Source organism: Triticum urartu, chromosome 3 (assembly GCF_003073215.2).
Source record: "Triticum urartu cultivar G1812 chromosome 3, Tu2.1, whole genome shotgun sequence".
NCBI lineage: Eukaryota > Viridiplantae > Streptophyta > Magnoliopsida > Poales > Poaceae > Triticum > Triticum urartu.
The window spans coordinates 191790118-191800407 of record NC_053024.1 but is presented as its reverse complement, the minus strand read 5'-3'; positions in this window follow the sequence as shown (position 1 = coordinate 191800407).

The following is a 10290-nucleotide window of genomic DNA, read 5'->3' as shown; positions in this document are numbered from 1 at the left end:
TCGCTCGCGAGGTGAATGCGGCGCTTTCCAAGCTCGAGGCCACGCGCCCGCTCCGGTGGTCCCAATGCGCCATCACCTTCAGCTCGGCCGACCAGCTCAAGTGCGCAGCCACCGCTGGCACACTCCCTATGTTGTGCTCCCCAGTCATCAGCAATGTGCAAGTCACCAAGACTCTCATCGATGGCGGCGCAGGGCTCAACGTCCTATCCGCCGACACATTCGACAACCTCCAAGTGCCCTATGAGCAGCTCCAGCCAACCAAGCCTTTCTCAGGAGTGACTGACGGTTCCACCACAGCAATAGGGCAAGTCCGCTTGCCTGTCACCTTTCGGGAGCGCAAGAATTACCGCACCGAGCTCATCGACTTCGACGTTGCGCACATCCATCTGCCATACAATGCCATCCTTGGGTATCCAGCCCTGGCCAAGTTCATGGCAGTCACTCACCATAGCTACAACATTCTCAAGATGCCAGGAAGCGGGGGGATCATCAAGGTCCCATGTGAAGAAAGGGATGCAGTGTGCTCCCTTGAGCGCGCCTTCCAAGCGGCGGCAATCGACAACCCTGATAGCAGGACTGAAGGCCCTCCGGAGACCATCCCCAAGAAGAAGTTGCCGCGCTGAGCAGGACCCCAAGAAGATGGCGTTGCATCAGGAGCCTCGTCAGGATCGGCGCCCGCTCCAGGGGCGCCTCCCTCCACCGCATAGGAAAGCGCGCCCGGCGCCCTCCTCAGGCAAGGCTCGGGGGCTCTCTTTTGGAGGGCCTTAGACCTTGTCGATCTCACGAGGGAGGTGCTTGGGCACCACTTGGAAGTGTGCTTCACGGCACGTGTCCCTCAGCAGAGCAGGGGCGAGGAATGCCCACCACCCAGGAGTTCATCACCAAGACCACCCAAGAGCTACAAGATGCAAGAGCCATGCGTGGCGACAGTCGTTCATAGAGTGTGGCTCACCACCCAGGCGAGGGTGCTGAGCTGCGCGCCTGCGTTGACATCCCAGGGCTCAACAGGGCCGCATCTCAGGAACACTTCTGGCCATCACGCGTGGGCCGCTGTGAGGGTCCACCACACAGCTTCGTTCGCATGCCCTTCGGCCTACCGAGCATGGCGTCGGCCCATCGGCGCAATATGCGGCAAGTCCAGGCGGCTCAGGAGGCCAGGTTCCATGTCGTTCGGGAGGAGATGGCGGCGGCCTTCAGGGAACCTCCTGAGCCCCTAGAGCCTCCCGAGGCTCAGGGTCCCGGTGGCTCATGAGGAGTCATTCCTTCGATGCATGGCTTCAGCTGCACCAGCTCTAGTTTGTCTACAGACCCAGGTGACATCTTCCAAGTTCATTTAAGCTGGGAGCGCCCCTCGGGCCGCACTATTCCCAGGCCACGTGGGTCCGTCCCTATGGCATGTATCCCTTTTTCTTATGTTCCTAATTTTACCTCGCTGGGGGCGCCCCTCGGGCCGCATTATCCCCACGCTGCTCGGGCCAGACCCAGTGGCATGTACCTTCCTGCATTTATCTCAGGCAATCTGCTCTTTATGCTTAACCTGCCAACTGCCATCACCTGCTCGATCATCACCCCCCTCGGGGCCCCTACACAGGCACGACGCTGGCGCATGGGTCCGTCCCTGCCACGACCGACAAATCTGAGTGGTCGACTCTGGCTCGCGGCACGCGCCAAGCACGTCACCTCACCAGGCCCTCAGTGTCGTCACTTCATCCGGACCCACCAGTGGCAGGCAGGCGGCAGTAACGAAAAATTGTGTTTCTCCTTATGCCTGTTCATAGGAACTCCGCAGGAGAGATAGCAGGCGGCACCACGAGTCTCCTTTCCTCTCGTGTGACTCACTTGCGCGTTAAAGGGGGCGCTCCTGAGCATCGCGGCTCAGGAGCTCTTACTGGCTCTCCAGCCCTCACCCCCTGGCCTTGACCACGGCATCACGACCTGGCATACCAGCAGCGACTGAGCTCGCTCGAGGGCCGGGACCTGAGGACGTAGAGCATTAAGAGGAGCTCGGTAGAAGGAAAACTCGCACGGGACGGCCTCGCTATATCGCGTAAATTGGCGCGCAGCCCTAGCGCAACGTCAGGAATCACCACGAATTCATCAAGATAAGTCTCGCCCTCAGATCAGCAAAATATTCGGGCCTAATAGTCACTCACACCATGCTGCAACCCCATTGCGGCCAAGTCAGCCTCCTTTCTTCCCTTGCCATGGCCGCTTGGGCGCTAAGGGGGACCTCCTGAGCATCGCGCCTCAGGGGCTCTTACTGGACCTCGGGCCGCGCACCTCCTGGCCTTGACCATGGGATCACGACCTGGCATACCAGCGACGGCTGTAGCCACCTTGGGACCGGGACCCATCAGCGTAGAGCAACAAGCTATCGCAAGGAAAGAAAGGGGAGGCCGAGCCTTAACGGGACGCGCTTTCGTCAAATTTTCATAACAAGGAAAATAGGTACAAAGGCATTGCAAATCCTTACATGCCCCCACGGGGTGATTCATGATCCTTCACAGGAAACAAAAGCTGATGCTAAGGGGGGATCCTATCTACATCCTCCCGTGGCGTACGCCATCATCAATAGTGGGCCACGGGAGGCCGGCGCCAACCCCATCCAGATCAGCGATGGCGGCGGCCGGACACTGCAACCTTGCCCTGGGCACGGCAAGAGCTCGGGGGGACGTAGCTGTCATCGCTCGTCTCCGGAGTCTCGTAGAGCTCAGGAGAGTTGCTGGACTCCCAAGGGTTGCTGCTGCTGGAGTAGTCGCGGGCGAAGCGCGCATCAGCCTCACGCTCTTCTCCGAAGCAGCACTCTAGGCGGCGGCCCTCAGCGTCGAATACCTTGAAGAGAAGCGTGGAGGCACCGTCGTACTCGAAGTGGATCGCTAGGGCACCCCTCGCGCAACAGATCCATGCAATCTCGCCCCAGCCGTGAGTCATGAAGATTTTGCCAACGGGGACCGCTTCGATCTTCGCTCTGATCACCGAAGCGCCACAATCGGCATGCTGCAGCCAGAGCTCGAGAGGCCCCCTTGGCGGCATCACGTCGGACAAGAACCGTGGGAAGCGGATCCAGGAGTTTGGAGGCGTCGGCGTCCACAGCACCATCTCGCACGAGGAGTCCGCCGCGTGGACGCCCCGCATCGCCGAGGCGCGGTGACCCCGGGGGCGCTGTGGGTAACGCTGTGGGTAACGCTTGGGCGTACAGGGGTAGTGGGTACCCCAGTGGAGGCCGCTCGCACAAAGGCCTTGCCACCACCTGCATCACCGCCTCATCACGGCGATGGATCGGCCTCTTCTTCGGTGGGAGCGGCTCCGGGGCATCCCGGTGGGCTTTCCCCTTCTCCTCAGCAGAGAATCTTCTGATGGGTGCCATTGGAGCAAGCAGCGGAGCGAGAAGGAGGAAGCAAGCAAGGAAGAGATGGGCGATGGGGGCTCCGCCCCCCTCCCCATTTATAGCAAGAGAAGGCCAACCGGCATCTCCCACGATCACAGGTAATGATGGTTTCCCTTGCATGTCGCAGGGACTTGTCAAGTCGTGCAGTCGTCGAAGCAGCGTTGGGAAGCAGAGGCTTCGGGGGCCCGCGGTGCTTCGAGCTTGACCCTTAGCTTCACCGCGAAGCCAAGCCCGCGCGCACCTTGTGCCCGGGGGCTACTGTCGGCGTTCTGGGAACGGGGGTCCCCAGACTTGCCTGCCTACGGCCCGCGGCGTGGCTGAGGCAGCAGGCCGTACGACCCATCTTCACCAAGAAAGCACCCAAGACCCTCGCGAGGGGCCAAGCCTCATGAGGCGGACGATGCAAGACCTCCTCTGGAGTGGCCTAGCCAGGCAGGCTCACGAGGAGCGGAGATATCAAGGCGAGGCGAACCTCACAAGGTTCTCGTGACGTGAGCCGTGACGATCGACACCAGGCGGGTGCCAGGCAGGCGCCAGCGCGGACAGCGTCCTTGTTTCCTCTTTGGTGCAAAGGGGGCAAGCGCAGCCACGGAGTACCAAGGCCTCAGGCAAAGGTTGCCATTTCGGTGCAACAAGACCAAGACCGAGGAATGCAAGACGGAGGTCATCGTGGAGCCCAGAACAGCGTCACCACTAGAACTTTGTGCAGGCGAAGACTACTTTTGTCAGGATAGCTTGTACTAGTTGTCCCCCTTCAAATTAACCCGCCATTGTTGGCTCCCTTCCCGCTTGATATTTGGGAAGTGGACCAGCGCCTCTATAAATAGGACTAGCCACCACAGTGGAGTGGGAGGGGAGCTCGAGGGACGAACTGACCTTAGCTGAAGAGAGACACACGCGAGTTCATACGCACAAGAACACCTCAACCTCAGGAGGCCGTTCTTCCCTTGTACTGTTTATCAGGCCAAGAGGCAATCCACCACCACCACCACACTATAGTAGGGTATTACACCACAACGGTGGCCCAAACCAGTATAAACCCCGTGTCTTTCTGTGTTGTGAGTTCGTCGAGTTCGTCCACAAGATCCTAGCGAGCTAGAGCGTAGATCGGTTGGAGGGAAAGACTTCGCGCGCACCCAAGTGTTCTAACCTTAAGGGTTTGCCGGGACCCCATACCCCGACACTCTTGACATGCTTGCTTGAACTGTATTGTGAATGTTTAAACTTGTGCTAGAACTCCACCTTAACTTGAAGAACTTAAAAACTGCTACTTTTCTTTGTTGAGGGTTGTAGGATCTAGAAGTAGATGTGTCTAGAGGAGGGTGATTAGACACATAATGCTCAAGTTGCAATTTTTAAGCTTTTTCGGTTTAAGTGGAGTTTAGGCACAATTTCAATACACTCAATACATATCAAGCAAGCATGCAAAGAGTATATGAGCAGCGGAATGTAAAGCATGCAACTTGCAAGAATGTAAAGGGAAGGGTTTGGAGAGATCAAACGCAATTGGAGACACGGATGTTTTTCCCGTGGTTCGGATAGGTGGTGCTATCCTACATCCACGTTGATGGAGACTTCAACCCACGAAGGGTAACGGTTGCGCGAGTCCACACAGGGCTCCACCCAAGGGTAACGGTTGCGCGAGTCCACACAGGGCTCCACCCACGAAGGGTCCACGAAGAAGCAACCACCCACAAAGGGTCCACGAAGAAGCAACCTTGTCTATCCCACCATGGCCCATCGCCCACACAGGACTTGCCTCACTAGCGGTAGATCTTCACGAAGTAGGCGATCTCCTTGCCTTTACAAACTCCTTGGTTCAACTCCACAATCTTGTCGGAGGCTCCCAAGTGACACCTAGCCAATCTAGGAGACACCACTCTCCAAGAAGTAACAAATGGTGTGTAGGTAATGAACTCCTTGCTCTTGTGCTTCAAATGATAGTCTCCCCAACACTCAACTCTCTCTCATAGGATTTCGATTTGGTGGAATGAAGGTTTGAGTGGAAAGCAACTTGGGAAGGCTAGAGATCAAGATTCATATGGTAGGAATGGAATATCTTGGTCTCAACACATGAGTAGGTGGTTCTCTCTCAGAACATATGAGTTGGAATGGTGTGTGTGTTCTGATGGCTCTCTCATTGAATGAGGAGGAGGTGGAGGGGTATATATAGCCTCCACACAAAATCCAACCGTTACACAGTTTTCCAATCTCGGTGGGACCGAATCATAAACTCGGTCGGACCGAAAATGTAAACCTAGTGATCGTTAGAGATTTCGGTGGGACCGACTGGATCAACTCGGTGGGACCGATGTGCTAGGGTTAGGGTAAATCCAAAACTCGGTTTGACCGATTACTCAAATTCGGTGGGACCGATTTGGGTAATAAGTGAAACTGAGATTTGGCCAAGCAAACTCGGTGGAACCGATTGCATATCTCGGTGGGACCGAGAATATTGCAATGGGTAACAGAGAGTTTGCAAGCCCATCTCGGTGAGACCGAGATCCCATCGGTGAGACCAAACTGATTAGGGTTTGGCAGGGGCTTATGACAAGTGAAACTCGGTGGCGCCGGATAGGAAGAATCGGTAGGACCGAGTTTGGCTTAGGGTTTAGGTCATATGTGGAAGTGGGAAAGTAGCTGAGGATTTTGGAGCATATCATTAAGCACATGAAGCAAGAGGCCCATTAAGCAACACCTCATCCCTCCTTGATAGTATTGGCTTTTCCTAAAGACTCAATGTGATCTTGGATCACTAAAATATAAAATGAAGAGTCTTGACCTTGAAGCTTTAGCCAATCCTTTGTCCTTAGCATCTTGAAGGAGTTCCCACAACATTTAGTCCATGCCACTCCATTGTTGAACTTATCTGAAACATGCTAGATCGAAATGTTAGTCCAACAAGAGATATGTTGTCATCAATTATCAAAACCACCTAGGGAGCACTTGTGCTTTCAATCTCCCCCTTTTTGGTAATTGATGGCAACATACATCAAAGCTTTAGATAAAGATATAAAGAACAGCAAGTAAAGCTTTGGAAGAACATGTAACAAGCATAGACTCCCCCTACATGTATGCACTCATGTAAATATGAAATATAGAGACATGTGAGAGAGCATAACCATGACAGAGTAGGCAATGTGTTACATGCATCTTGGCCATATGCATCAGAGCAAAGGATTATCAAGGAGAATACCTTCATGCTCATGAGTCCTTCTTGCAAACAGTATGTACATAAGCAAGAACTCCTCATACTCATGATTTTGATGCATATACTTACCTTGTGGTCTTGAGTTGGCTTAGGATGGAATGAACCTGCACAAACAAGGTTAGATAACACAGGTGCATCCACTAGCCAGAGCAAATAAAAGAAACCACAAGAATACCAATACTGGGATGACATGTAGAGAGTGAGTACAAGGTACCACATTGAATTCAACATGTCCCCAAGAATAAAGATATGCAATGAATTTGACTGATTTCTTTCCCTTAGGTGTCTTGCTCCCCCTGAATCGTACATGGGATATTGGGAGAAGATAGGAAACAGAAAATCAGAGCTGAAAGATATGAATAGAACTTAACTCAAATGAGTTCATATGAACATGTCTTTCCCCCAAAAAGACATGCGGCATCTCTCCTCTTGAACATCAAGCATTTGGGATCCTTGAGTATTCTCTCCCCCTTGGAGATTTCTTTCTCCCCCTTAATATATGGGATCCTTGAGTATTCTCTCCCCCTGATGATAAGCTTTGATGTGATCTCTCTCTCCCCCTTTGACATCAATTTCCAAGAAGGTTTTTCCTGGAATCCGTCGAATAGGTTTGGTCCTTGAGATTCAGCATAAAGCAGTGAATAAAACTGTGATGCTTGTAGAGGACAAGATTCACTGAGTGGAGCTGGATGAGAGGAAATATAGAGTATGTGGCAAGCTGTTTTTTCGGTTGTGAAATCGGTGGCACCGAGTGGCATGTTTCGGTAGTACCGAAGGGATTCGATTGGACCGAAAATGGCAATTCGGTGAAACCGAGTTCATCACAGAGAAAAACACTTGTCACCTCAGCTCACTAGTCAAGTAAGATCTCACAAAGATTTGCAATGAATTAGCTGAAAGATTTGCAAGGAATTTGATGCAGAACAAAAACCAAAAAGAAAAGAGTGAAAGTTTCTAGATGAAGTTTTTTTTGTTTGAAAAAGAAGGAAACAAATATGCAAGAGACAAATGCAATAACTCAGAAAAGAGCACAGGAGAACTTCATCTAGAATTGGGTGGTGACATAGTCACCTATGTTAGAGTATATTGACTTAGGAGTCAAGTGAGGACACTTGATCATAGGTCATACTCATCGTTTAAGCTCAAAATGGGGTTACCATTTTTCGTTTAAGCATCTTGATGTATTCACATCTTGTTGAGTTGCTTTGACTCATGTCTTGGAGTAAGGCTTCTCTAAGATGGAATAACATACCTTGGGTGGTGGTGTGGTTCTTGCTCATGTAGTTGAACTTGTGTGGGTGCTCAAGGTTGATGTAGTTCATCAAGAGTTGGGAGCACCACTTGGAGTTTGAGTTCATCTACCTACATGGGTTAGTTCTTGCAAGGAAGAGCACTTGTGTATCCAAAAATGACAATCAACATAGAATTTGTCAAAGGATATGTTTGAGTGGTTTTGTGCTTCCCTGTCTTCAACCACTATTGTGTAGAGTCTTGGTGATGTAGAGATTGCTCAAGATATGAGTGAGTCGCAATCTCATGGAATTAGATTTAACCAAGCACCTACATGGGTTAGACAACATGCAAGGTGCAAATATATCCAAGACATAAGATAGTTATCATAAGAGATATATCATGGATTAGTCATAAGCTCATGTCTTGCATGTATCCAATGGAGTTTCTACTCCAAGTTCGAAGCATCAATGATGTTCAATTCTCCTCTCAACCTGCAAAACACTTTCTCATCAAGTGGTTTAGTAAATATATCCGCTAATTGCTTGTCGGTGCGAACATGCTTAAGATTGATGTCACCCTTAGCAATATGATCTCGAATGAAATGATGACGAACTTCAATATGCTTATTTCGAGAATGTTGTACAGGATTATGACCAATTTTGATAGCACTTTCATTGTCACAAAGCAGTGGAACATGTTTCACATAAATCCCATAATATTTAAGAGTTTGGGTCATCCAAAGTAATTGAGCACAACATGAACCAGCGGCAATGTATTCCGCTTCGGCGGTGGATAAGGATACCGAGTTTTGTTTCTTGGAAGACCAAGACACAAGAGATCTACCAAGAAATTGACAAGTACCCGAAGTGGACTTTCTATCAACCTTGTCTCCGGCATAATCCGAGTCGGAATAGCCAACAAGATCGAAAGAAGACCTCTTAGGATACCAAATGCCAAAATTTGGTGTATGGATTAAATATCTCACTATCCTTTTCACAGCCTTAAGATGACAATCTTTAGGAGCATCTTGATATCGTGCACACATGCACACACTTAGCATAATATCGGGACGTGAAGCACATAGGTATAACAATGAACCAATCATAGAGCGATAAACCTTTTGATTAACCGGTTCACCATCTTTGGTCAAATCATTAAGTCCACTATTAGGCATGGGTGTAGACATACCTTTGCATTCTTGCATATTGAACTTCTTGAATAAGTCCTTGGTGTACTTTGTTTGAGAGACAAATGTACCTTCCTTAGTTTGCTTGATTTGCAACCCGAGAAAGAATTTGAGTTCACTCATCATAGACATCTCAAACTTCTCTGACATTAGCTTTCCAAACTTTTCACTAAAGAGAGGGTTAGTTGAACCAAATATGATATCATCAACATAAATTTGGCATACAAATAGTTCTCCATTAACCCTTTTAGTAAAAAGAGTAGAATCAATTTTACCAATTTCAAAACCACTTGTAGTAAGGAACTTGGTCAAGCATTTATACCATGCTCTAGGAGCTTGTTTAAGACCATAAAGAGCTTTGTGAAGTTTGTAAACATGATTTGGTTTCTTAGGATTGACAAAGCCGGGAGGTTGTTTGACATAAACTTCCTCCTCTATTTCACCATTTAGAAAAGCACTTTTAATGTCCATTTGGTACAAGGTGATATTATGGTGATTAGCATAGGCAAGCAAGATGCGAATGGACTCAAATCTAGCAACAGGAGCATACGTCTCACCATAGTCCATACCTTCGACTTGTGTGTACCCTTGGGCGACGAGACGTGCTTTGTTGCGAACCACTTGTCCATCTTCATCTTGCTTGTTGCGAAACACCCATTTGGTACCGATGATGTTGTGGTTGTTGTCGGGCTTCTCAACCAATGTCCAAACTTGGTTTCTCTCAAAATTATGTAGCTCTTCATGCATAGCGTTTATCCAATCCGGATCTTCCAATGCTTCTTCAACCTTCATAGGTTCAATGCTAGAGATGAATGAATAGTTTTCACAAAAGTTAGCTAAATGAGTTTTTGAGCGAGTGATTCTCCCGGTTTGTATATCATTGAGGATTTGCTCGACGGGATGATCTTTGGCAATTCTTGCTCGAACTCGTGAGAGCTTTTGCTTGGGTCTTCGTTGAACATCTTCTTCATCTTGTTCTTCTTCTTGGCCTTCTTCATTGTTGACGTCGTCGTTCTCTTGTCGTGGTGGAGAAGGAGGTTGTTGATGTTCATCTTGACGTACTTCCTCGTTTTCTTCATCTTGGTGTGTCCCACTTGTGGATGCTTCCGTGTCGATTCTTGGTTCACCATGTCGTGAAGTAGAAGCTTCCACTTGAATGGATGAAGTACTCTCCTTCACCTCCGTTGGACGAATTTTGCCAATGGACAAGTCTTGAATTGCTTCTGAAGGGTCTTTGTCTCCTACATCAATTGGCAGTTGCTCTACTTGCGA